A 27,500-nucleotide genomic window follows, 5' to 3' on the forward strand; every position below is an offset into this window, starting at 1 on the left:
TGCATAGACAAAGAGCAGAACTGCACCATTTCTGTGAAGATATGTCTCAGTTCTGCTCTCTATGAGTGACGCACAAAGGAACTTTGCTGGCTGTGCTGCACTGCGTCCCTTCTGTCTAAATATTCCAATTAATGATCAGTTTACCAAAAAAGTAGCAAATCTGCACCCATAGATGTACTCCTTGAAAGGATACAAATTTACTACCTTTTTAAAATACACAATCACTGGCAATAGTAGCCTTGGAAAGCTATGCCAGATTCAGGTTTGAAGCTATGCCCCTTTTCTTTCTCAGACTCACACAATCCTCTCTCCTGCTGATTCCATTGTAACTCAGGTACGCTCTGCTCCTTCATATAGTCCCCAGCACGGCATCCTGACAAACTCCTGGCTCCATAGCTCAGGGGTTAGAGCACTGGTCTTTTAAACCAGGGGTCGTGAGTTCAAATCTCACTGGGGCCTCACAAACATTTTGGATTTAACAACACTTTTTAGTTCACTGGGGAGCCTCACTACAAATATTATTTTCAAGATAGAAAAACAAAGGCGACACAGGGCAAAGCACGCAAGAACGGGGGCATTACACACAGTGTCAGTGGACTGACAAACACAAGACTCCTACAGGGTCATACAATTGACTTGTGTGAGTATGGGGGATGTTTAGAGTGTGACATACCAAAATATCATTCTTGACTTGGTCGTTGGCTTTGGTGCCCCTTCAGCCACGTCCTTTCCAATGCACATGTCATTTTTTTAATATCATCCTGATTTCACTGTGAGATTTTAACTTGTTCTTTTTTTCAGGTCCGGAATTTAAGTGTACATTTAGGCCCATGTTTAAACAGATTTTTCATCGGGTTGCATCACTTTTTCGATGCAGCATTAACACAATTCGTTTTTTGGTATTTACAAAGCCATGCACATGTTAAGAAAAAGTAACAGCACACAGCACCTTGCTCTGCCATGCTTTACTTTGCGTCAGGTAGGTGTTCCACAGGTGGTACATGGTTTTCTTGTACACCCACACATGGATTTTGATGTAAACCCATGTTTACAAAAACATACAGTCATGGTTTTGTGCCACAATGGTGCGCCTCCCCGAGGCTGGTGTAAGGAGAACAGATGTCTTTATTTCTCCATGTTACTGCCTCTTTGCATGTGGTGTGCTGCAATTTGCAGAACAGATACAAAGAGTAAACAAGCACTTGCAATACAACTGGTCTGGCATTTCTCAGAGATAGAGCTATTAGCAGTTGTAAACTCCCAACCAGACTTTTCTTGACTCATTAAATGTAAATAATGAGCGCAATCGCGCTGCTACAGTTCACTCATATTGAAACCTATCGGCAAAAGTGCAATTATCTATGTAACCGGCAAAAGTTCAATTAATTATGTAACAGGGTCGATGTCATGCAATGAGCTCGACTTCTGTCAAACGAGATCGTGCTGTGAAAAAAAGAGAAAAAGTAGTCCACAAACCAGATGGAAAACAGCGAGCCTCCTATGTTTTCAGTTCTTGGTCGCTGCGCTCAAGGAGGGCTAACCACCGGAAAAGGCATGACGTATGCATGCCTTCCACTAACGAAAGCAAGCAGATTTTAACAGGGAAGCCCACGAACCAATGAAAGACACCAACGTGAAATGGACGGGGCTCCTAGCCCTTTTCTAACTACAACAGCGTCTCGCAAGCAATACGCATGCGCAAGCGCATTCTAGCGCAGGCTTGACTCTAAAAAATCTCCTATGATAGTTGGAGGAAGATATCCCTTTATGCACATCAGCTCTCCTGAACATAAGGCAGATACCCTTGCACTCAAGGCAGCCCGAAGTGCACCTTTGCATAGACAAAGAGCAGAACTGCACCATTTCTGTGAAGATATGTCTCAGTTCTGCTCTCTTCGAGTGACGCACAAAGGAACTTTGGTCGCTGTGCTGCACTGCGTCCCTTCTTTCTAAATATTCCAATTAGTGATCAGTTTACCAAAAAAGTAGCAAATCTGCACCCATAGATGTACTCCTTGAAAGGATACAAATTTACTACCTTTTTAAAATGCACAATCACTGGCAATAGTAGCCTTGGAAAGCTATGCCAGATTCAGGTTTGAAGCTATGCCCCTTTTCTTTCTCAGACTCACACAATCCTCTCTCCTGCTGATTCCATTGTAACTCAGGTACGCTCTGCTCCTTCATATAGTCCCCAGCACGGCATCCTGACAAGCTCCTGGCTCCATAGCTCAGGGGTCGTGAGTTCAAATCTCTCTGGGACCTCACAAACATTTTGGATTTAACAACACTTTTTAGTTCATTGGGGAGCCTCACTACAAATATTCTTTTCAAGATAGAAAAACAAAGGCGACACAGGGCAAAGCACGCAAGAACGGGGGGCATTACACACAGTGTCAGTGGAATGACAAACACAAGACTCCTACAGGGTCATACAATTGACTTGTGTGAGTATGGGGGATGTTTAGAGTGTGACATCCCAAAATATCATTCTTGACTTGGTCATTGGCTTTGGTGCCCCTTCAGCCACGTCCTTTCCAATGCACATGTCATTTTTTAAATATCATCCTGATTTCACTGTGAGATTTTAACTTGTTCTTTTTTTCGGGTCCGGAATTTAAGTGTACATTTAGGCCCATGTTTAAACAGATTTTTCATCGGGTTGCATCACTTTTTCGATGCAGCATTAACACAATTCGTTTATTGGTATTTACAAAGCCATGCACATGTTAAGAAAAAGTAACAGCACACAGCAACTTGCTCTGCCATGCTTTACTTTGCGTCAGGTAGGTGTTCCACAGGTGGTACATGGTTTTCTTGTACACCCACACATGGATTTTGATGTAAACCCATATTTACAAAAACATACAGTCATGGTTTTGTGCCACAATGGTGCGCCTCCCCGAGGCTGGTGTAAGGAGAACAGATGTCTTTATTTCTCCATGTTACTGCCTCTTTGCATGTGGTGTGCTGCAATTTGCAGAACAGATACAAAGAGTAAACAGGCACTTGCAATACAACTGGTCTGGCATTTCTCCGAGATAGAGCTATAAGCAGTTGTAAACTCCCAAACAGACTTTTCTTGACTCATTAAATATAAATAATGAGCGCAATCGCGCTGCTACAGTTCACTCATATTGAAACCTATCGGCAAAAGTGCAATTATCTATGTAACCGGCAAAAGTTCAATTAATTTTGTAACAGGGTCGATGTCATGCAATGAGCTCGACTTCTGTCAAACGAGATCGTGCTGTGAAAAAAAGGGAAAAGTATTCCACAAATCAGATGGAAAACAGCGAGCCTCCTATGTTTTCAGTACTTGGTCGTTGCGCTCAAGGAGGGCTAACCACCGGAAAAGGCATGACGTATGCATGCCTTCCACTAACGAAAGCAAGCAGATTTTAACAGGGAAGCCCACGAACCAATGAAAGACACCAACGTGAAATGGACGGGGCTCCTAGCCCTTTTCTAACTACAACAGCGTCTCGCAAGCAAAACGCATGCGCAAGCGCATTCTAGCGCATGCTTGACTCTAAAAAATCTCCTATGATAGTTGGAGGAAGATATCCCTTTATGCACATCAGCTCTCTGAACATAAGGCAGATACCCATGCACTCAAGGCAGCCCGAAGTGCACCTTTGCATAGACAAAGAGCAGAACTGCACCATTTCTGTGAAGATATGTCTCAGTTCTGCTCTCTTCGAGTGACGCACAAAGGAACTTTGGTCGCTGTGCTGCACTGCGTCCCTTCTTTCTAAATATTCCAATTAGTGATCAGTTTACCAAAAAAGTAGCAAATCTGCACCCATAGATGTACTCCTTGAAAGGATACAAATTTACTACCTTTTTAAAATGCACAATCACTGGCAATAGTAGCCTTGGAAAGCTAAACCAGATTCAGGTTTGAAGCTATGCCCCTTTTCTTTCTCAGACTCACACAATCCTCTCTCCTGCTGATTCCATTGTAACTCAGGTATGCTCTGCTCCTTCATATAGTCCACAGCACGGAATCTTGACAAGCTCCTGGCTCCATAGCTCAGGGCTTAGAGCACTTGTCTTGTAAACCAGGGGTCGTGAGTTCAAATCTCACTGGGGCCTCACAAACATTTTGGATTCAACAACACTTTTTAGTTCATTGGGGAGCCTCACTACAAATATTCTTTTCAAGATAGAAAAACAAAGGCGACACAGGGCAAAGCACGCAAGAACGGGGGGCATTGCACACAGTGTCAGTGGAATGACAAACACAAGACTCCTACAGGGTCATACAATTGACTTGTGTGAGTATGGGGGATGTTTAGAGTGTGACATCCCAAAATATCATTCTTGACTTGGTCGTTGGCTTTGGTGCCCCTTCAGCCACGTCCTTTCCAATGCACATGTCATTTTTTTAATATCATCCTGATTTCACTGTGAGATTTTAACTTGTTCTTTTTTTCGGGTCGGGAATTTAAGTGTACATTTAGGCCCATGTTTAAACAGATTTTTCATCGGGTTGCATCACTTTTTCGATGCAGCATTAACACTATTCGTTTTTTGGTATTTACAAAGCCATGCTCATGTTAAGAAAAAGTAACAGCACACAGCACCTTGCTCTGCCATGCTTTACTTTGCGTCAGGTATGTGTTCCACAGGTGGTACATGGTTTTCTTGTACATCCACACATGGATTTTGATGTAAACCCATGTTTACAAAAACATACAGTCATATTTTTGTGCCACAATGGTGCGCCTCCCCGAGGCTGGTGTAAGGAGAACAGATGTCTTTATTTCTCCATGTTACTGCCTCTTTGCATGTGGTGTGCTGCAATTTGCAGAACAGATACAAAGAGTAAACAAGCACTTGCAATACAACTGGTCTTGCATTTCTCCGAGATAGAGCTATTAGCAGTTGTAAACTCCCAACCAGACTTTTCTTGACTCATTAAATGTAAATAATGAGCGCAATCGCGCTGCTACAGTTCACTCATATTGAAACCTATTGGCAAAAGTGCAATTATCTATGTAACCAGCAAAAGTTCAATTAATTATGTAACAGGGTCGATGTCATGCAATGAGCTCGACTTCTGTCAAACGAGATCGTGCTGTGAAAAAAAGAGAAAAAGTAGTCCACAAACCAGATGGAAAACAGCGAGCCTCCTATGTTTTCAGTACTTGGTCGCTGCGCTCAAGGAGGGCTAACCACCGGAAAAGGCATGACGTATGCATGCCTTCCACTAATGAAAGCAAGAAGATTTTAACAGGGAAGCTCACGAACCAATGAAAGACACCAACGTGAAATGGACGGGGCTCCTAGCCCTTTTCTAACTACAACAGCGTCTCGCAAGCAATACGCATGCGCAAGTGCATTCTAGCGCAGGCTTGACTCTAAAAAATCTCCTATGATAGTTGGAGGAAGATATCCCTTTATGCACATCAGCTCTCCTGAACATAAGGCAGATACCCTTGCACTCAAGGCAGCCCGAAGTGCACCTTTGCATAGACAAAGAGCAGAACTGCACCATTTCTGTGAAGATATGTCTCAGTTCTGCTCTCTATGAGTGACGCACAAAGGAACTTTGCTGGCTGTGCTGCACTGCGTCCCTTCTTTCTAAATATTCCAATTAATGATCAGTTTACCAAAAAAGTAGCAAATCTGCACCCATAGATGTACTCCTTGAAAGGATACAAATTTACTACCTTTTTAAAATACACAATCACTGGCAATAGTAGCCTTGGAAAGCTATGCCAGATTCAGGTTTGAAGCTATGCCCCTTTTCTTTCTCAGACTCACACAATCCTCTCTCCTGCTGATTCCATTGTAACTCAGGTACGCTCTGCTCCTTCATATAGTCCCCAGCACGGCATCCTGACAAGCTCCTGGCTCCATAGCTCAGGGGTAAGAGCACTGGTCTTGGAAACCAGGGGTCGTGAATTCAAATCTCACTGGGGCCTCACAAACATTTTGGATTTAACAACACTTTTTAGTTCATTGGGGAGCCTCACTACAAATATTCTTTTCAAGATAGAAAAACAAAGGCGACACAGGGCAAAGCACGCAAGAACGGGGGGCATTACACACAGTGTCAGTGGAATGACAAACACAAGACTCCTACAGGGTCATACAATTGACTTGTGTGAGTATGGGGGATGTTTAGAGTGTGACATCCCAAAATATCATTCTTGACTTGGTCGTTGGCTTTGATGCCCCTTCAGCCACGTCCTTTCCAATGCACATGTCATTTTTTTAATATCATCCTGATTTCACTGTGAGATTTTAACTTGTTCTTTTTTTCAGGTCCGGAATTTAAGTGTACATTTAGGCCCATGTTTAAACAGATTTTTCATCGGGTTGCATCACTTTTTCTATGCAGCATTAACACAATTCGTTTTTTGGTATTTACAAAGCCATGCACATGTTAAGAAAAAGTAACAGCACACAGCACCTTGCTCTGCCATGCTTTACTTTGCGTCAGGTAGGTGTTCCACAGGTGGTACATGGTTTATTTGTACACCCACACATGGATTTTGATGTAAACCCATGTTTACAAAAACATAGAGTCATGGTTTTGTGCCACAATGGTGCGCCTCCCCGAGGCTGGTGTAAGGAGAACAGATGTCTTTATTTCTCCATGTTACTGCCTCTTTGCATGTGGTGTGCTGCAATTTGCAGAACAGATACAAAGAGTAAACAAGCACTTGCAATACAACTGGTCTGGCATTTCTCAGAGATAGAGCTATTAGCAGTTGTAAACTCCCAACCAGACTTTTCTTGACTCATTAAATGTAAATAATGAGCGCAATCGCGCTGCTACAGTTCACTCATATTGAAACCTATTGGCAAAAGTGCAATTATCTATGTAACCGGCAAAAGTTCAATTAATTATGTAACAGGGTCGATGTCATGCAATGAGCTCGACTTCTGTCAAACGAGATCGTGCTGTGAAAAAAAGAGAAAAAGTAGTCCACAAACCAGATGGAAAACAGCGAGCCTCCTATGTTTTCAGTACTTGGTCGCTGCGCTCAAGGAGGGCTAACCACCGGAAAAGGCATGACGTATGCATGCCTTCCACTAACAAAAGCAAGCAGATTTTAACAGGGAAGCCCACGAACCAATGAAAGACACCAACGTGAAATGGACGGGGCTCCTAGCCCTTTTCTAACTACAACAGCGTCTCGCAAGCAATACGCATGCGCAAGCGCATTCTAGCGCAGGCTTGACTCTAAAAAATCTCCTATGATAGTTGGAGGAAGATATCCCTTTATGCACATCAGCTCTCCTGAACATAAGGCAGATACCCTTGCACTCAAGGCAGCCCGAAGTGCACCTTTGCATAGACAAAGAGCAGAACTGCACCATTTCTGTGAAGATATGTCTCAGTTCTGCTCTCTACAAGTGAGGCACAAAGGAACTTTGCTGGCTGTGCTGCACTGCGTCCCTTCTTTCTAAATATTCCAATTAATGATCAGTTTACCAAAAAAGTAGCAAATCTGCACCCATAGATGTACTCCTTGAAAGGATACAAATTTACTACCTTTTTAAAATACACAATCACTGGCAATAGTAGCCTTGGAAAGCTATGCCAGATTCAGGTTTGAAGCTATGCCCCTTTTCTTTCTCAGACTCACACAATCCTCTCTCCTGCTGATTCCATTGTAACTCAGGTACGCTCTGCTCCTTCATATAGTCCCCAGCACGGCATCCTGACAAGCTCCTGGCTCCATAGCTCAGGGGTTAGAGCACTGGTCTTGTAAACCAGGGGTCGTGAGTTCAAATCTCACTGGAGCCTCACAAACATTTTGGATTTAACAACACTTTTTAGTTCATTGGGGAGCCTCACTACAAATATTCTTTTCAAGATAGAAAAACAAAGGCGACACAGGGCAAAGCACGCAAGAACGGGGGGCATTACACACAGTGTCAGTGGAATGACAAACACAAGACTCCTACAGGGTCATACAATTGACTTGTGTGAGTATGGGGGATGTTTAGAGTGTGACATCCCAAAATATCATTCTTGACTTGGTCGTTGGCTTTGGTGCCCCTTCAGCCACGTCCTTTCCAATGCACATGTCATTTTTTTAATATCATCCTGATTTCACTGTGAGATTTTAACTTGTTCTTTTTTTCGGGTCCGGAATTTAAGTGTACATTTAGGCCCATGTTTAAACAGATTTCTCATCGGGTTGCATCACTTTTTCGATGCAGCATTAACACAATTAGTTTTTTGGTATTTACAAAGCCATGCACATTTTAAGAAAAAGTAACAGCACACAGCACCTTGCTCTGCCATGCTTTACTTTGCGTCAGGTAGGTGTTCCACAGGTGGTACATGGTTTTCTTGTACATCCACACATGGATTTTGATGTAAACCCATGTTTACAAAAACATACAGTCATGGTTTTGTGCCACAATGGTGCGCCTCCCCGAGGCTGGTGTAAGGAGAACAGATGTCTTTATTTCTCCATGTTACTGCCTCTTTGCATGTGGTGTGCTGCAATTTGCAGAACAGATACAAGGAGTAAACAAGCACTTGCAATACAACTGGTCTGGCATTTCTCCGAGATAGAGCTATTAGCAGTTGTAAACTCCCAACCAGACTTTTCTTGACTCATTAAATGTAAATAATGAGTGCAATCGCCCTGCTACAGTTCACTCATATTGAAACCTATCGGCAAAAGTGCAATTATCTATGTAACCGGCAAAAGTTCAATTAATTATGTAACAGGGTCGATGTCATGCAATGAGCTCGACTTCTGCCAAACGAGATCGTGCTGTGAAAAAAAGAGAAAAAGTAGTCCACAAACCAGATGGAAAACAGCGAGCCTCCTATGTTTTCAGTACTTGGTCGCTGCGCTCAAGGAGGGCTAACCACCGGAAACGGCATGACGTATGCATGCCTTCCACTAATGAAAGCAAGCAGATTTTAACAGGGAAGCCCACGAACCAATGAAAGACACCAACGTGAAATGGACGGGGCTCCTAGCCCTTTTCTAACTACAACAGCGTCTCGCAAGCAATACGCATGCGCAAGCGCATTCTAGCTCAGGCTTGACTCTAAAAAATCTCCTATGATAGTTGGAGGAAGATATCCCTTTATGCACATCAGCTCTCCTGAACATAAGGCAGATACCCTTGCACTCAAGGCAGCCCGAAGTGCACCTTTGCATAGACAAAGAGCAGAACTGCACCATTTCTGTGAAGATATGTCTCAGTTCTGCTCTCTATGAGTGACGCACAAAGGAACTTTGCTGGCTGTGCTGCACTGCGTCCCTTCTGTCTAAATATTCCAATTAATGATCAGTTTACCAAAAAAGTAGCAAATCTGCACCCATAGATGTACTCCTTGAAAGGATACAAATTTACTACCTTTTTAAAATACACAATCACTGGCAATAGTAGCCTTGGAAAGCTATGCCAGATTCAGGTTTGAAGCTATGCCCCTTTTCTTTCTCAGACTCACACAATCCTCTCTCCTGCTGATTCCATTGTAACTCAGGTACGCTCTGCTCCTTCATATAGTCCCCAGCACGGCATCCTGACAAGCTCCTGGCTCCATAGCTCAGGGGTTAGAGCACTGGTCTTGTAAACCAGGGGTCGTGAGTTCAAATCTCACTGGGGCCTCACAAACATTTTGGATTTAACAAGACTTTTTAGTTCATTGGGGAGCCTCACTACAAATATTATTTTCAAGATAGAAAAACAAAGGCGACACAGGGCAAAGCACGCAAGAACGGGGGGCATTACACACAGTGTCAGTGGAATGACAAACACAAGACTCCTACAGGGTCATACAATTGACTTGTGTGAGTATGGGGGATGTTTAGAGTGTGACATACCAAAATATCATTCTTGACTTGGTCGTTGGCTTTGGTGCCCCTTCAGCCACGTCCTTTCCAATGCACATGTCATTTTTTTAATATCATCCTGATTTCACTGTGAGATTTTAACTTGTTCTTTTTTTCAGGTCCGGAATTTAAGTGTACATTTAGGCCCATGTTTAAACAGATTTTTCATCGGGTTGCATCACTTTTTCGATGCAGCATTAACACAATTCGTTTTTTGGTATTTACAAAGCCATGCACATGTTAAGAAAAAGTAACAGCACACAGCACCTTGCTCTGCCATGCTTTACTTTGCGTCAGGTAGGTGTTCCACAGGTGGTACATGGTTTTCTTGTACACCCACACATGGATTTTGATGTAAACCCATGTTTAGAAAAACATAGAGTCATGGTTTTGTGCCACAATGGTGCGCCTCCCCGAGGCTGGTGTAAGGAGAACAGATGTCTTTATTTCTCCATGTTACTGCCTCTTTGCATGTGGTGTGGTGCAATTTGCAGAACAGATACAAAGAGTAAACAAGCACTTGCAATACAACTGGTCTGGCATTTCTCAGAGATAGAGCTATTAGCAGTTGTAAACTCCCAACCAGACTTTTCTTGACTCATTAAATGTAAATAATGAGCGCAATCGCGCTGCTACAGTTCACTCATATTGAAACCTATCGGCAAAAGTGCAATTATCTATGTAACCAGCAAAAGTTAAATTAATTATGTAACAGGGTCGATGTCATGCAATGAGCTCGACTTCTGTCAAACGAGATCGTGCTGTGAAAAAAAGAGAAAAAGTAGTCCACAAACCAGATGGAAAACAGCGAGCCTCCTATGTTTTCAGTACTTGGTCGCTGCGCTCAAGGAGGGCTAACCACCGGAAAAGGCATGACGTATGCATGCCTTCCACTAACGAAAGCAAGCAGATTTTAACAGGGAAGCCCACGAACCAATGAAAGACACCAACGTGAAATGGACGGGGCTCCTAGCCCTTTTCTAACTACTACAGCGTCTCGCAAGCAATACGCATGCGCAAGCGCATTCTAGCGCAGGCTTGACTCTAAAAAATCTCCTAGGATAGTTGGAGGAAGATATCCCTTTATGCACATCAGCTCTCCTGAACATAAGGCAGATACCCTTGCACTCAAGGCAGCCCGAAGTGCACCTTTGCATAGACAAAGAGCAGAACTGCACCATTTCTGTGAAGATATGTCTCAGTTCTGCTCTCTTCGAGTGACGCACAAAGGAACTTTGCTGGCTGTGCTGCACTGCGTCCCTTCTTTCTAAATATTCCAATTAGTGATCAGTTTACCAAAAAAGTAGCAAATCTGCACCCATAGATGTACTCCTTGAAAGGATACAAATTTACTACCTTTACAAAATACACAATCACTGGCAATAGTAGCCTTGGAAAGCTATGCCAGATTCAGGTTTGAAGCTATGCCCCTTTTCTTTCTCAGACTCACACAATCCTCTCTCCTGCTGATTCCATTGTAACTCAGGTACGCTCTGCTCCTTCATATAGTCCCCAGCACGGCATCCTGACAAGCTCCTGGCTCCATAGCTCAGGGGTTAGAGCACTGGTCTTGTAAACCAGGGGTCGTGAGTTTAAATCTCACTGAGGCCTCACAAACATTTTGGATTTAACAACACTTTTTAGTTCATTGGGGAGCCTCACTACAAATATTCTTTTCAAGATAGAAAAACAAAGGCGACACAGGGCAAAGCACGCAAGAACGGGGGGCATTACACACAGTGTCAGTGGAATGACAAACACAAGACTCCTACAGGGTCATACAATTGACTTGTGTGAGTATGGGGGATGTTTAGAGTGTGACATCCCAAAATATCATTCTTGACTTGGTCGTTGGCTTTGGTGCCCCTTCAGCCACGTCCTTTTCAATGCACATGTCATTTTTTTAATATCATCCTGATTTCACTGTAAGATTTTAACTTGTTCTTTTTTACGGGTCCGGAATTTAAGTGTACATTTAGGCCCATGTTTAAAAAGATTTTTCATCGGGTTGCATCACTTTTTCGATGCAGCATTAACACAATTCGTTTTTTGGTATTTACAAAGCCATGCACATGTTAAGAAAAAGTAACAGCACACAGCACCTTGCTCTGCCATGCTTTACTTTGCGTCAGGTAGGTGTTCCACAGGTGGTACATGGTTTTCTTGTACATCCACACATGGATTTTGATGTAAACCCATGTTTACAAAAACATACAGTCATGGTTTTGTGCCACAATGGTGCGCCTCCCCGAGGCTGGTGTAAGGAGAACAGATGTCTTTATTTCTCCATGTTACTGAATCTTTGCATGTGGTGTGCTGCAATTTGCAGAACAGATACAAAGAGTAAACAAGCACTTGCAATACAACTGGTCTGGCATTTCTCCGAGATAGAGCTATTAGCAGTTGTAAACTCCCAACCAGACTTTTCTTGACTCATTAAATGTAAATAATGAGCGCAATCGCGCTGCTACAGTTCACTCATATTGAAACCTATCGGCAAAAGTGCAATTATCTATGTAACCGGCAAAAGTTCAATTAATTATGTAACAGGGTCGATGTCATGCAATGAGCTCGACTTCTGTCAAACGAGATCGTGCTGTGAAAAAAAGAGAACAAGTAGTCCACAAACCAGATGGAAAACAGCGAGCCTCCTATGTTTTCAGTACTTGGTCGCTGCGCTCAAGGAGGGCTAACCACCGGAAAAGGCATGACGTATGCATGCCTTCCACTAACGAAAGCAAGCAGATTTTAACAGGGAAGCCCACGAACCAATGAAAGACACCAACGTGAAATGGACGGGGCTCCTAGCCCTTTTCTAAATACAACAGCGTCTCGCAAGCAATACGCATGCACAAGCGCATTCTAGCGCAGGATTGACTCTAAAAAATCTCCTATGATAATTGGAGGAAGATATCCCTTTATGCACATCAGCTCTCCTGAACATAAGGCAGATACCCTTGCACTCAAGGCAGCCCGAAGTGCACCTTTGCATAGACAAAGAGCAGAACTGCACCATTCCTGTGAAGATATGTCTCAGTTCTGCTCTCTTCGAGTGACGCACAAAGGAACTTTGCTGGCTGTGCTGCACTGCGTCCCTTCTTTCTAAATATTCCAATTAATGATCAGTTTACCAAAAAAGTAGCAAATCTGCACCCATAGATGTACTCCTTGAAAGGATACAAATTTACTACCTTTTTAAAATACACAATCACTGGCAATAGTAGCCTTGGAAAGCTATGCCAGATTCAGGTTTGAAGCTGTGCCCCATTTCTTTCTCAGACTCACACAATCCTCTCTCCTGCTGATTCCATTGTAACTCAGGTACGCTCTGCTCCTTCATATAGTCCCCAGCACGGCATCCTGACAAGCTCCTGGCTCCATAGCTCAGGGGTTAGAGCACTGGTCTTGTAAACCAGGGGTCGTGAGTTCAAATCTCACTGGGGCCTCACAAACATTTTGGATTTAACAACACTTTTTAGTTCATTGGGGAGCCTCACTACAAATATTCTTTTCAAGATAGAAAAACAAAGGCGACACAGAGCAAAGCACGCAAGAACGGGGGCATTACACACAGTGTCAGTGGAATGACAAACACAAGACTCCTACAGGGTCATACAATTGACTTGTGTGAGTATGGGGGATGTTTAGAGTGTGACATCCCAAAATATCATTCTTGACTTGGTCGTTGGCTTTGGTGCCCCTTCAGCCACGTCCTTTCCAATGCACATGTCATTTTTTAAATATCATCCTGATTTCACTGTGAGATTTTAACTTGTTCTTTTTTTCAGGTCCGGAATTTAAGTGTACATTTAGGCCCATGTTTAAACAGATTTTTCATCGGGTTGCATCACTTTTTCGATGCAGCATTAACACAATTCGTTTTTTGGTATTTACAAAGCCATGCACATGTTAAGAAAAAGTAACAGCACACAGCACCTTGCTCTGCCATGCTTTACTTTGCGTCAGGTAGGTGTTCCACAGGTGGTACATGGTTTTCTTGTACATCCACACATGGATTTTGATGTAAACCCATGTTTACAAAAACATACAGTCATGGTTTTGTGCCACAATGGTGCGCCTCCCCGAGGCTGGTGTAAGGAGAACAGATGTCTTTATTTCTCCATGTTACTGCCTCTTTGCATGTGGTGTGCTGCAATTTGCAGAACAGATACAAGGAGTAAACAAGCACTTGCAATACAACTGGTCTGGCATTTCTCCGAGATAGAGCTATTAGCAGTTGTAAACTCCCAACCAGACTTTTCTTGACTCATTAAATGTAAATAATGAGCGCAATCGCCCTGCTACAGTTCACTCATATTGAAACCTATCGGCAAAAGTGCAATTATCTATGTAACCGGCAAAAGTTCAATTAATTATGTAACAGGGCCGATGTCATGCAATGAGCTCGACTTCTGTCAAACGAGATCGTGCTGTGAAAAAAAGAGAAAAAGTAGTCCACAAACCAGATGGAAAACAGCGAGCCTCCTATGTTTTCAGTACTTGGTCGCTGCGCTCAAGGAGGGCTAACCACCGGAAAAGGCATGACGTATGCATGCCTTCCACTAACGAAAGCAAGCAGATTTTAACAGGGAAGCCCACGAACCAATGAAAGACACCAACGTGAAATGGACGGGGCTCCTAGCCCTTTTCTAACTACTACAGTGTCTCGCAAGCAATAAGCATGCGCAAGCGCATCCTAGCGCAGGCTTGACTCTAAAAAATCTCCTAGGATAGTTGGAGGAAGATATCCCTTTATGCACATCAGCTCTCCTGAACATAAGGCAGATACCCTTGCACTCAAGGCAGCCCGAAGTGCACCTTTGCATAGACAAAGAGCAGAACTGCACCATTTCTGTGAAGATATGTCTCAGTTCTGCTCTCTTCGAGTGACGCACAAAGGAACTTTGCTCGCTGTGCTGCACTGCGTCCCTTCTTTCTAAATATTCCAATTAGTGATCAGTTTACCAAAAAAGTAGCAAATCTGCACCCATAGATGTACTCCTTGAAAGGATACAAATTTACTACCTTTTTAAAATACACAATCACTGGCAATAGTAGCCTTGGAAAGCTATGCCAGATTCAGGTTTGAAGCTATGCCCCTTTTCTTTCTCAGACTCACACAATCCTCTCTCCTGCTGATTCCATTTTAACTCAGGTATGCTCTGCTCCTTCATATAGTCCCCAGCACGGCATCTTGACAAGTTTCTGGCTCCATAGCTCAGGGGTTAGAGCACTGGTCTTGTAAACCAGGGGTCGTGAGTTCAAATCTCACTGGGGCCTCACAAACATTTTGGATTTAACAACACTTTTTAGTTCATTGGGGAGCCTCACTACAAATATTCTTTTCAAGATAGAAAAGCAAAGGCGACACAGGGCAAAGCACGCAAGAAAGCGGGGCATTACACACAGTGTCAGTGGAATGACAAACACAAGACTCCTACAGGGTCATACAATTGACTTGTGTGAGTATGGGGGATGTTTAGAGTGTGACATCCCAAAATATCATTCTTGACTTGGTCGTTGGCTTTGGTGCCCCTTCAGCCACGTCCTTTTCAATGCACATGTCATTTTTTTTATATCATCCTGATTTCACTGTAAGATTTTAACTTGTTCTTTTTTTCAGGTCCGGAATTTAAGTGTACATTTAGGCCCATGTTTAAACAGATTTTCCATCGGGTTGCATCACTTTTTCGATGCAGCATTAACACAATTCGTTTTTTGGTATTTACAAAGCCATGCACATGTTAAGAAAAAGTAACAGCACACAGCACCTTGCTCTGCCATGCTTTACTTTGCGTCAGGTAGGTGTTCCACAGGTGGTACATGGTTTTCTTGTACACCCACAAATGGATTTTGATGTAAACCCATGTTTACAAAAACATACAGTCATGGTTTTGTGCCACAATGGTGCGCCTCCCCGAGGCTCGTGTAAGGAGAACAGATGTCTTTATTTCTCCATGTTACTGCCTCTTTGCATGTGGTGTGCTGCAATTTGCAGAACAGATACAAAGAGTAAACAAGCACTTGCAATACAACTGGTCTGGCATTTCTCCGAGATAGAGCTATTAGCAGTTGTAAACTCCCAACCAGACTTTTCTTGACTCATTAAATGTAAATAATGAGCGCAATCGCGCTGCTACAGTTCACTCAGATTGAAACCTATCGGCAAAAGTGCAATTATCTATGTAACCGGCAAAAGTTCAATTAATTATGTGACAGGGTCGATGTCATGCAATGAGCTCGACTTCTGTCAAACAAGATCGTACTGTGAAAAAAAGAGAACAAGTAGTCCACAAACCAGATGGAAAACAGCGAGCCTCCTATGTTTTCAGTACTTGGTCGCTGCACTCAAGGAGGGCTAACCACTGGAAAAGGCATGACGTATGCATGCCTTCCACTAACGAAAGCAAGCAGATTTTAACAGGGAAGCCCACGAACCAATGAAAGACACCAACGTGAAATGGACGGGGCTCCTAGCCCTTTTCTAACTACAACAGCGTCTCGCAAGAAATACGCATGCTCAAGCGCATTCTAGCGCAGGCTTGACTCTAAAAAATCTCCTATGATAGTTGGAGGAAGATATCCCTTTATGCACATCAGCTCTCCTGAACATAAGGCAGATACCCTTGCACTCAAGGCAGCCCGAAGTGCACCTTTGCATAGACAAAGAGCAGAACTGCACCATTCCTGTGAAGATATGTCTCAGTTCTGCTCTCTTCGAGTGACGCACAAAGGAACTTTGCTGGCTGTGCTGCACTGCGTCCCTTCTTTCTAAATATTCCAATTAGTGATCAGTTTACCAAAAAAGTAGCAAATCTGCACCCATAGATGTACTCCTTGAAAGGATACAAATTTACTACCTTTTTAAAATATACAATCACTGGCAATAGTAGCCTTGGAAAGCTATGCCAGATTCAGGTTTGAAGCTATGCCCCTTTTCTTTCTCAGACTCACACAATCCTCACTCCTGCTGATTCCATTGTAACTCAGCTGTGCTCTGCTCCTTCATATAGTCCCCAGCACGGCATCCTGTCAAGCCCCTGGCTCCATAGCTCAGGGGTTAGAGCACTGGTCTTGTAAACCAGGGGTCGTGAGATCAAATCTCACTGGGGCCTCACAAACATTTTGGATTTAACAACACTTTTTAGTTCATTGGGGAGCCTCACTACAAATATTCTTTTCAAGATAGAAAAACAAAGGCGACACAGGTCAAAGCACGCAAGAATGGAGGGCATTACACACAGTGTCAGTGGAATGACAAACACAAGACTCCTACAGGGTCATACAATTGACTTGTGTGAGTATGGGGGATGTTTAGAGTGTGACATCCCAAAATATCATTCTAGACTGGATCGTTGGCTTTGGTGCCCCTTCAGCTACGTCCTTTCCAATGCACATGTCATTTTTTTAATATCATCCTGATTTCACTGTGAGATTTTAACTTGTTCTTTTTTTCGGGTCCGGAATTTAAGTGTACATTTAGGCCCATGTTTAAACAGATTTTTCATCGGGTTGCATCACTTTTTTGATGCAGCATTAACACAATTCGTTTTTTGGTATTTACAAAGCCATGCACATGTTAAGAAAAAGTAACAGCACACAGCACCTTGCTCTGCCATGCTTTACTTTGCGTCAGGTAGGTGTTCCACAGGTGGTACATGGTTTTCTTGTACATCCACACATGGATTTTGATGTAAACCCATGTTTACAAAAACATACAGTCATGGTTTTGTGCCACAATGGTGCGCCTCCCCGAGGCTCGTGTAAGGAGAACAGATGTCTTTATTTCTCCATGTTACTGAATCTTTGCATGTGGTGTGCTGCAATTTGCAGAACAGATACAAAGAGTAAACAAGCACTTGCAATACAACTGGTCTGGCATTTCTCCGAGATAGAGCTATTAGCAGTTGTAAACTCCCAACCAGACTTTTCTTGACTCATTAAATGTAAATAATGAGCGCAATCGCCCTGCTACAGTTCACTCATATTGAAACCTATCGGCAAAAGTGCAATTATCTATGTAACCGGCAAAATTTCAATTAATTATGTAACAGGGTCGATGTCATGCAATGAGCTCGACTTCTGTCAAACGAGATCGTGCTGTGAAAAAAAGAGAAAAAGTAGTCCACAAACCAGATGGAAAACAGCGAGCCTCCTATGTTTTCAGTACTTGGTCGCTGCGCTCAAGGAGGGCTAACCACCGGAAAAGGCATGACGTATGCATGCCTTCCACTAACGAAAGCAAGCAGATTTTAACAGGGAAGCCCACAAACCAATCAAAGACACCAACGTGAAATGGACGGGGCTCCTAGCCCTTTTCTAACTACTACAGTGTCTCGCAAGCAATACGCATGCGCAAGCGCATCCTAGCGCAGGCTTGACTCTAAAAAATCTCCTAGGATAGTTGGAGGAAGATATCCCTTTATGCACATCAGCTCTCCTGAACATAAGGCAGATACCCTTGCACTCAAGGCAGCCCGAAGTGCACTTTTGCATAGACAAAGAGCAGAACTGCATCATTTCTGTGAAGATATGTCTGAGTTCTGCTCTCTTCGAGTGACGCACAAAGGAACTTTGCTCGCTGTGCTGCACTGCGTCCCTTCTTTCTAAATATTCCAATTAGTGATCAGTTTACCAAAAAAGTAGCAAATCTGCACCCATAGATGTACTCCTTGAAAGGATACAAATTTACTACCTTTTTAAAATACACAATCACTGGCAATAATAGCCTTGGAAAGCTATGCCAGATTGAGGTTTGAAGCTATGCCCCTTTTCTTTCTCAGACTCACACAATCCTCTCTCCTGCTGATTCTATTGTAACTCAGGTATGCTCTGCTCCTTCATATAGTCCCCAGCACGGCATCCTGACAAGCTCCTGGCTCCATAGCTCAGGAGTTAGAGGACTGGTCTTGTAAACCAGGGGTCGTGAGTTCAAATCTCACTGGGGCCTCACAAACATTTTGGATTTAACAACACTTTTTAGTTCATTGGGGAGCCTCACTACAAATATTCTTTTCAAGATAGAAAAACAAAGGCGACACAAGGCAAAGCACGCAAGAATGGGCGGCATTACACACAGTGTCAGTGGAATGACAAACACAAGACTCCTACCGGGTCACACAATTGACTTGTGTGAGTATGGGGGATGTTTAGAGTGTGACATCCCAAAATATCATTCTAGACTGGATCGTTGGCTTTGGTGCCCCTTCAGCCACGTCCTTTCCAATGCACATGTCATTTTTTTAATATCATCCTGATTTCACTGTGAGATTTTAACTTGTTCTTTTTTTCGGGTCCTGAATTTAAGTGTACATTTAGGCGCATGTTTAAACAGATTTTTCATCGGGTTGCATCACTTTTTCGATGCAGCATTAACACAATTCGTTTTTTGGTATTTACAAAGCCATGCACATGTTAAGAAAAAGTAACAGCACACAGCACCTTGCTCTGCCATGCTTTACTTTGCGTCAGGTAGGTGTTCCACAGGTGGTACATGGTTTTCTTGTACATCCACACATGGATTTTGATGTAAACCCATGTTTACAAAAACATACAGTCATGGTTTTGTGCCACAATGGTGCGCCTCCCCGAGGCTGGTGTAAGGAGAACAGATGTCTTTATTTCTCCATGTTACTGCCTCTTTGCATGTGGTGTGCTGCAATTTGCAGAACAGATACAAGGAGTAAACAAGCACTTGCAATACAACTGGTCTGGCATTTCTCCGAGATAGAGCTATTAGCAGTTGTAAACTCCCAACCAGACTTTTCTTGACTCATTAAATGTAAATAATGAGCGCAATCGCGCTGCTACAGTTCACTCATATTGAAACCTATCGGCAAAAGTGCAATTATCTATGTAACCGGCAAAAGTTCAATTAATTATGTAACAGGGTCGATGTCATGCAATGAGCTCGACTTCTGTCAAACGAGATCGTGCTGTGAAAAAAAGAGAAAAAGTAGTCCACAAACCAGATGGAAAACAGCGAGCCTCCTATGTTTTCAGTACTTGGTCGCTGCGCTCAAGGAGGGCTAACCACCGGAAAAGGCATGACGTATGCATGCCTTCCACTAATGAAAGCAAGCAGATTTTAACAGGGAAGCCCACGAACCAATGAAAGACACCAACGTGAAATGGACGGGGCTCCTAGCCCTTTTCTAACTACAACAGCGTCTCGCAAGCAATACGCATGCGCAAGCGCATTCTAGCGCAGGCTTGACTCTAAAAAATCTCCTATGATAGTTGGAGGAAGATATCCCTTTATGCACATCAGCTCTCCTGAACATAAGGCAGATACCCTTGCACTCAAGGCAGCCCGAAGTGCACCTTTGCATAGACAAAGAGCAGAACTGCACCATTTCTGTGAAGATATGTCTCAGTTCTGCTCTCTTCGAGTGACGCACAAAGGAACTTTGCTCGCTGTGCTGCACTGCGTCCCTTCTTTCTAAATATTCCAATTAGTGATCAGTTTACCAAAAAAGTAGCAAATCTGCACCCATAGATGTACTCCTTGAAAGGATACAAATTTAATACCTTTATAAAATACACAATCACTGGCAATAGTAACCTTGGAAAGCTATGCCAGATTCAGGTTTGAAGCTATGCCCATTTTCTTTCTCAGACTCACACAATCCTCTCTCCTGCTGATTCCATTGTAACTCAGGTACGCTCTGCTCCTTCATATAGTCCCCAGCACGACATCCTGACAAGCTCCTGGCTCCATAGCTCAGGGGTTAGAGCCCTGGTCTTGTAAACCAGGGGTCGTGAGTTTAAATCTCACTGAGGCCTCACAAACATTTTGGATTTAACAACACTTTTTAGTTCATTGGGGAGCCTCACTACAAATATTCTTTTCAAGATAGAAAAACAAAGGCGACACAGGGCAAAGCACGCAAGAACGGGGGGCATTACACACAGTGTCAGTGGAATGACAAACACAAGACTCCTACAGGGTCATACAATTGACTTGTGTGAGTATGGGGGATGTTTAGAGTGTGACATCCCAAAATATCATTCTTGACTTGGTCGTTGGCTTTGGTGCCCCTTCAGCCACGTCCTTTTCAATGCACATGTCATTTTTTTAATATCATCCTGATTTCACTGTAAGATTTTAACTTGTTCTTTTTTTCAGGTCCGGAATTTAAGTGTACATTTAGGCCCATGTTTAAACAGATTTTTCATCGGGTTGCATCACTTTTTCGATGCAGCATTAACACAATTCGTTTTTTGGTATTTACAAAGCCATGCACATGTTAAGAAAAAGTAACAGCACACAGCACCTTGCTCTGCCATGCTTTACTTTGCGTCAGGTAGGTGTTCCACAGGTGGTACATGGTTTTCTTGTACACCCACACATGGATTTTGATGTAAACCCATGTTTACAAAAACATACAGTCATGGTTTTGTGCCACAATGGTGCGCCTCCCCGAGGCTCGTGTAAGGAGAACAGATGTCTTTATTTCTCCATGTTACTGCCTCTTTGCATGTGGTGTGCTGCAATTTGCAGAACAGATACAAAGAGTAAACAAGCACTTGCAATACAACTGGTCTGGCATTTCTCCGAGATAGAGCTATTAGCAGTTGTAAACTCCCAACCAGACTTTTCTTGACTCATTAAATGTAAATAATGAGCGCAATCGCGCTGCTACAGTTCACTCAGATTGAAACCTATCGGCAAAAGTGCAATTATCTATGTAACCGGCATAAGTTCAATTAATTATGTGACAGGGTCGATGTCATGCAATGAGCTCGACTTCTGTCAAACGAGATCGTGCTGTGAAAAAAAGAGAACAAGTAGTCCACAAACCAGATGGAAAACAGCGAGCCTCCTTTGTTTTCAGTACTTGGTCGCTGCACTCAAGGAGGGCTAACCACTGGAAAAGGCATGACGTATGCATGCCTTCCACTAACGAAAGCAAGCAGATTTTAACAGGGAAGCCCACGAACCAATGAAAGACACCAACGTGAAATGGACGGGGCTCCTAGCCCTTTTCTAACTACAACAGCGTCTCGCAAGAAATACGCATGCTCAAGCGCATTCTAGCGCAGGCTTGACTCTAAAAAATCTCCAATGAAAGTTGGAGGAAGATATCCCTTTATGCACATCAGCTCTCCTGAACATAAGGCAGATACCCTTGCACTCAAGGCAGCCCGAAGTGCACCTTTGCATAGACAAAGAGCAGAACTGCACCATTCCTGTGAAGATATGTCTCAGTTCTGCTCTCTTCGAGTGACGCACAAAGGAACTTTGCTCGCTGTGCTGCACTGCGTCCCTTCTTTCTAAATATTCCAATTAGTGATCAGTTTACCAAAAAAGTAGCAAATCTGCACCCATAGATGTACTCCTTGAAAGGATACAAATTTACTACCTTTTTAAAATATACAATCACTGGCAATAGTAGCCTTGGAAAGCTATGCCAGATTCAGGTTTGAAGCTATGCCCCTTTTCTTTCTCAGACTCACACAATCCTCACTCCTGCTGATTCCATTGTAACTCAGCTATGCTCTGCTCCTTCATATAGTCCCCAGCACGGCATCCTGTCAAGCCCCTGGCTCCATAGCTCAGGGGTTAGAGCACTGGTCTTGTAAACCAGGGGTCGTGAGTTCAAATCTCACTGGGGCCTCCCAAACATTTTGGATTTAACAACACTTTTTAGTTCATTGGGGAGCCTCACTACAAATATTCTTTTCAAGATAGAAAAACAAAGGCGACACAGGGCAAAGCACACAAGAACGGGGGGCATTACACACAGTGTCAGTGGAATGACAAACACAAGACTCCTACAGGGTCATACAATTGACTTGTGTGAGTATGGGGGATGTTTAGAGTGTGACATCCCAAAATATCATTCTTGACTTGGTCGTTGGCTTTGGTGCCCCTTCAGCCACGTCCTTTTCAATGCACATGTCATTTTTTTAATATCATCCTGATTTCACTGTAAGATTTTAACTTGTTCTTTTTTTCAGGTCCGGAATTTAAGTGTACATTTAGGCCCATGTTTAAACAGATTTTTCATCGGGTTGCATCACTTTTTCGATGCAGCATTAACACAATTCGTTTTTTGGTATTTACAAAGCCATGCACATGTTAAGAAAAAGTAACAGCACACAGCACCTTGCTCTGCCATGCTTTACTTTGCGTCAGGTAGGTGTTCCACAGGTGGTACATGGTTTTCTTGTACACCCACACATGGATTTTGATGTAAACCCATGTTTACAAAAACATACAGTCATGGTTTTGTGCCACAATGGTGCGCCTCCCCGAGGCTCGTGTAAGGAGAACAGATGTCTTTATTTCTCCATGTTACTGCCTCTTTGCATGTGGTGTGCTGCAATTTGCAGAACAGATACAAAGAGTAAACAAGCACTTGCAATACAACTGGTCTGGCATTTCTCCGAGATAGAGCTATTAGCAGTTGTAAACTCCCAACCAGACTTTTCTTGACTCATTAAATGTAAATAATGAGCGCAATCGCGCTGCTACAGTTCACTCAGATTGAAACCTATCGGCAAAAGTGCAATTATCTATGTAACCGGCAAAAGTTCAATTAATTATGTGACAGGGTCGATGTCATGCAATGAGCTCGACTTCTGTCAAACAAGATCGTGCTGTGAAAAAAAGAGAACAAGTAGTCCACAAACCAGATGGAAAACAGCGAGCCTCCTTTGTTTTCAGTACTTGGTCGCTGCACTCAAGGAGGGCTAACCACCGGAAAAGGCATGACGTATGCATGCCTTCCACTAATGAAAGCAAGCAGATTTTAACAGGGAAGCCCACGAACCAATGAAAGACACCAACGTGAAATGGACGGGGCTCCTAGCCCTTTTCTAACTACAACAGCGTCTCGCATGAAATACGCATGCTCAAGCGCATTCTAGCGCAGGCTTGACTCTAAAAAATCTCCTATGATAGTTGGAGGAAGATATCCCTTTATGCACATCAGCTCTCCTGAACATAAGGCAGATACCCTTGCACTCAAGGCAGCCCGAAGTGCACCTTTGCATAGACAAAGAGCAGAACTGCACCATTCCTGTGAAGATATGTCTCAGTTCTGCTCTCTTCGAGTGACGCACAAAGGAACTTTGCTCGCTGTGCTGCACTGCGTCCCTTCTTTCTAAATATTCCAATTAGTGATCAGTTTACCAAAAAAGTAGCAAATCTGCACCCATAGATGTACTCCTTGAAAGGATACAAATTTACTACCTTTTTAAAATATACAATCACTGGCAATAGTAGCCTTGGAAAGCTATGCCAGATTCAGGTTTGAAGCTATGCCCCTTTTCTTTCTCAGACTCACACAATCCTCACTCCTGCTGATTCCATTGTAACTCAGCTATGCTCTGCTCCTTCATATAGTCCCCAGCACGGCATCCTGTCAAGCCCCTGGCTCCATAGCTCAGGGGTTAGAGCACTGGTCTTGTAAACCAGGGGTCGTGAGTTCAAATCTCACTGGGGCCTCACAAACATTTTGGATTTAACAACACTTTTTAGTTCATTGGGGAGCCTCACTACAAATATTCTTTTCAAGATAGAAAAACAAAGGCGACACAGGGCAAAGCACGCAAGAATGGGGGGCATTACACACAGTGTCAGTGGAATGACAAACACAAGACTCCTACAGGGTCATACAATTGACTTGTGTGAGTATGGGGGATGTTTAGAGTGTGACATCCCAAAATATCATTCTAGACTGGATCGTTGGCTTTGGTGCCCCTTCAGCCACGTCCTTTCCAATGCACATGTCATTTTTTTAATATCATCCTGATTTCACTGTGAGATTTTAACTTGTTCTTTTTTTCGGGTCCGGAATTTAAGTGTACATTTAGGCCCATGTTTAAACAGATTTTTCATCGGGTTGCATCACTTTTTCGATGCAGCATTAACACAATTCGTTTTTTGGTATTTACAAAGCCATGCACATGTTAAGAAAAAGTAACAGCACACAGCACCTTGCTCTGCCATGCTTTACTTTGCGTCAGGTAGGTGTTCCACAGGTGGTACATGGTTTTCTTGTACATCCACACATGGATTTTGATGTAAACCCATGTTTACAAAAACATACAGTCATGGTTTTGTGCCACAATGGTGCGCCTCCCCGAGGCTCGTGTAAGGAGAACAGATGTCTTTATTTCTCCATGTTACTGCCTCTTTGCATGTGGTGTGCTGCAATTTGCAGAACAGATACAAGGAGTAAACAAGCACTTGCAATACAACTGGTCTGGCATTTCTCCGAGATAGAGCTATTAGCAGTTGTAAACTCCCAACCAGACTTTTCTTGACACATTAAATGTAAATAATGAGCGCAATCGCGCTGCTACAGTTCACTCAGATTGAAACCTATCGGCAAAAGTGCAATTATCTATGTAACCGGCAAAAGTTCAATTAATTATGTAACAGGGTCGATGTCATGCAATGAGCTCGACTTCTGTCAAACGAGATCGTGCTGTGAAAAAAAGAGAACAAGTAGTCCACAAACCAGATGGAAAACAGCGAGCCTCCTTTGTTTTCAGTACTTGGTCGCTGCACTCAAGGAGGGCTAACCACCGGAAAAGGCATGACGTATGCATGCCTTCCACTAACGAAAGCAAGCAGATTTTAACAGGGAAGCCCACGAACCAATGAAAGACACCAACTTGAAATGGACGGGGCTCCTAGCCCTTTTCTAACTACAACAGCGTCTCGCAAGCAATACGCATGCTCAAGCGCATTCTAGCGCAGGCTTGACTCTAAAAAATCTCCTATGATAGTTGGAGGAAGATATCCCTTTATGCACATCAGCTCTCCTGAACATAAGGCAGATACCCTTGCACTCAAGGCAGCCCGAAGTGAACCTTTGCATAGACAAAGAGCAGAACTGCACCATTCCTGTGAAGATATGTCTCAGTTCTGCTCTCTTCGAGTGACGCACAAAGGAACTTTGCTCGCTGTGCTGCACTGCGTCCCTTCTTTCTAAATATTCCAATTAGTGATCAGTTTACCAAAAAAGTAGCAAATCTGCACCCATAGATGTACTCCTTGAAAGGATACAAATTTACTACCTTTTTAAAATACACAATCACTGGCAATAGTAGCCTTGGAAAGCTATGCCAGATTCAGGTTTGAAGCTATGCCCCTTTTCTTTCTCAGACTCACACAATCCTCACTCCTGCTGATTCCATTGTAACTCAGCTATGTTCTGCTCCTTCATATAGTCCCCAGCACGGCATTGTGTCAAGCCCCTGGCTCCATAGCTCAGGGGTTAGAGCACTGGTCTTGTAAACCAGGGGTCGTGAGTTCAAATCTCACTGGGGCTTCCCAAACATTTTGGATTCAACAACACTTTTTAGTTCATTGGGGAGCCTCACTACAAATATTCTTTTCAAGATAGAAAAACAAAGGCGACACAGGGCAAAGCACGCAAGAATGGGGGGCATTACACACAGTGTCAGTGGAATGACAAACACAAGACTCCTACAGGGTCATACAATTGATTTGTGTGAGTATGGGGGATGTTTAGAGTGTGACATCCCAAAATATCATTCTAGACTGGATCGTTGGCTTTGGTGCCCCTTCAGCCACGTCCTTTCCAATGCACATGTCATTTTTTTTAATATCATCCTGATTTCACTGTGAGATTTTAACTTGTTCTTTTTTTCGGGTCCGGAATTTAAGTGTACATTTAGGCCCATGTTTAAACAGATTTTTCATCGGGTTGCATCACTTTTTCGATGCAGCATTAACACAATTCGTTTTTTGGTATTTACAAAGCCATGCACATGTTAAGAAAAAGTAACAGCACACAGCACCTTGCTCTGCCATGCTTTACTTTGCGTCAGGTAGGTGTTCCACAGGTGGTACATGGTTTTCTTGTACATCCACACATGGATTTTGATGTAAACCAATGTTTACAAAAACATACAGTCATGGTTTTGTGCCACAATGGTGCGCCTCCCCGAGGCTGGTGTAAGGAGAACAGATGTCTTTATTTCTCCATGTTACTGCCTCTTTGCATGTGGTGTGCTGCAATTTGCAGAACAGATACAAGGAGTAAACAAGCACTTGCAATACAACTGGTCTGGCATTTCTCCGAGATAGAGCTATTAGCAGTTGTAAACTCCCAACCAGACATTTCTTGACTCATTAAATGTAAATAATGAGCGCAATCGCGCTGCTACAGTTCACTCATATTGAAACCTATCGGCAAAAGTGCAATTATCTATGTAACCGGCAAAAGTTCAATTAATTATGTAACAGGGTCGATGTCATGCAATGAGCTCGACTTCTGTCAAACGAGATCGTGCTGTGAAAAAAAGAGAAAAAGTAGTCCACAAACCAGATGGAAAACAGCGAGCCTCCTATGTTTTCAGTACTTGGTCGCTGCGCTCAAGGAGGGCTAACCACCGGAAAAGGCATGACGTATGCATGCCTTCCACTAATGAAAGCAAGCAGATTTTAACAGGGAAGCCCACGAACCAATGAAAGACACCAACGTGAAATGGATGGGGCTCCTAGCCCTTTTCTAACTACAACAGCGTCTCGCAAGCAATACGCATCCGCAAGCGCATTCTAGCGCAGGCTTGACTCTAAAAAATCTCCTATGATAGTTGGAGGAAGATATCCCTTTATGCACATCAGCTCTCCTGAACATAAGGCAGATACCCTTGCACTCAAGGCAGCCCGAAGTGCACCTTTGCATA

General features: G+C 43.2%; 14 non-coding genes across 14 annotated transcripts; all 14 read left to right on the forward strand.

Moving 5' to 3' along the window:
- Positions 1 to 386: 386 nt before the first annotated feature.
- Positions 387 to 459, forward strand: TRNAK-UUU (transfer RNA lysine (anticodon UUU)). The gene has a single exon. It is a non-coding gene; the product is annotated as a tRNA-Lys (tRNA).
- Positions 460 to 4,025: 3,566 nt separating this feature from the next.
- Positions 4,026 to 4,098, forward strand: TRNAT-UGU (transfer RNA threonine (anticodon UGU)). Its single transcript has one exon. It is a non-coding gene; the product is annotated as a tRNA-Thr (tRNA).
- Positions 4,099 to 5,860: 1,762 nt separating this feature from the next.
- On the forward strand, positions 5,861 to 5,933 carry TRNAP-UGG (transfer RNA proline (anticodon UGG)). Its single transcript has one exon. It is a non-coding gene; the product is annotated as a tRNA-Pro (tRNA).
- A 1,762-nt stretch (positions 5,934 to 7,695) lies between these two features.
- On the forward strand, positions 7,696 to 7,768 carry TRNAT-UGU (transfer RNA threonine (anticodon UGU)). Its single transcript has one exon. It is a non-coding gene; the product is annotated as a tRNA-Thr (tRNA).
- Positions 7,769 to 9,530: 1,762 nt separating this feature from the next.
- TRNAT-UGU (transfer RNA threonine (anticodon UGU)) lies at positions 9,531 to 9,603 on the forward strand. Its single transcript has one exon. It is a non-coding gene; the product is annotated as a tRNA-Thr (tRNA).
- Positions 9,604 to 11,365: 1,762 nt separating this feature from the next.
- Positions 11,366 to 11,438, forward strand: TRNAT-UGU (transfer RNA threonine (anticodon UGU)). The gene has a single exon. It is a non-coding gene; the product is annotated as a tRNA-Thr (tRNA).
- Positions 11,439 to 13,200: 1,762 nt separating this feature from the next.
- On the forward strand, positions 13,201 to 13,273 carry TRNAT-UGU (transfer RNA threonine (anticodon UGU)). Its single transcript has one exon. It is a non-coding gene; the product is annotated as a tRNA-Thr (tRNA).
- A 1,761-nt stretch (positions 13,274 to 15,034) lies between these two features.
- Positions 15,035 to 15,107, forward strand: TRNAT-UGU (transfer RNA threonine (anticodon UGU)). Its single transcript has one exon. It is a non-coding gene; the product is annotated as a tRNA-Thr (tRNA).
- A 1,762-nt stretch (positions 15,108 to 16,869) lies between these two features.
- TRNAT-UGU (transfer RNA threonine (anticodon UGU)) lies at positions 16,870 to 16,942 on the forward strand. Its single transcript has one exon. It is a non-coding gene; the product is annotated as a tRNA-Thr (tRNA).
- A 1,762-nt stretch (positions 16,943 to 18,704) lies between these two features.
- On the forward strand, positions 18,705 to 18,777 carry TRNAT-UGU (transfer RNA threonine (anticodon UGU)). Its single transcript has one exon. It is a non-coding gene; the product is annotated as a tRNA-Thr (tRNA).
- A 1,762-nt stretch (positions 18,778 to 20,539) lies between these two features.
- Positions 20,540 to 20,612, forward strand: TRNAT-UGU (transfer RNA threonine (anticodon UGU)). Its single transcript has one exon. It is a non-coding gene; the product is annotated as a tRNA-Thr (tRNA).
- Positions 20,613 to 22,374: 1,762 nt separating this feature from the next.
- On the forward strand, positions 22,375 to 22,447 carry TRNAT-UGU (transfer RNA threonine (anticodon UGU)). The gene has a single exon. It is a non-coding gene; the product is annotated as a tRNA-Thr (tRNA).
- Positions 22,448 to 24,209: 1,762 nt separating this feature from the next.
- TRNAT-UGU (transfer RNA threonine (anticodon UGU)) lies at positions 24,210 to 24,282 on the forward strand. The gene has a single exon. It is a non-coding gene; the product is annotated as a tRNA-Thr (tRNA).
- A 1,762-nt stretch (positions 24,283 to 26,044) lies between these two features.
- TRNAT-UGU (transfer RNA threonine (anticodon UGU)) lies at positions 26,045 to 26,117 on the forward strand. The gene has a single exon. It is a non-coding gene; the product is annotated as a tRNA-Thr (tRNA).
- Positions 26,118 to 27,500: the final 1,383 nt, after the last annotated feature.

The sequence above is a fragment of the Pleurodeles waltl genome, unplaced genomic scaffold (genome assembly GCF_031143425.1).
Source record: "Pleurodeles waltl isolate 20211129_DDA unplaced genomic scaffold, aPleWal1.hap1.20221129 scaffold_39, whole genome shotgun sequence".
NCBI classification, from domain to species: Eukaryota; Metazoa; Chordata; class Amphibia; order Caudata; family Salamandridae; genus Pleurodeles; species Pleurodeles waltl.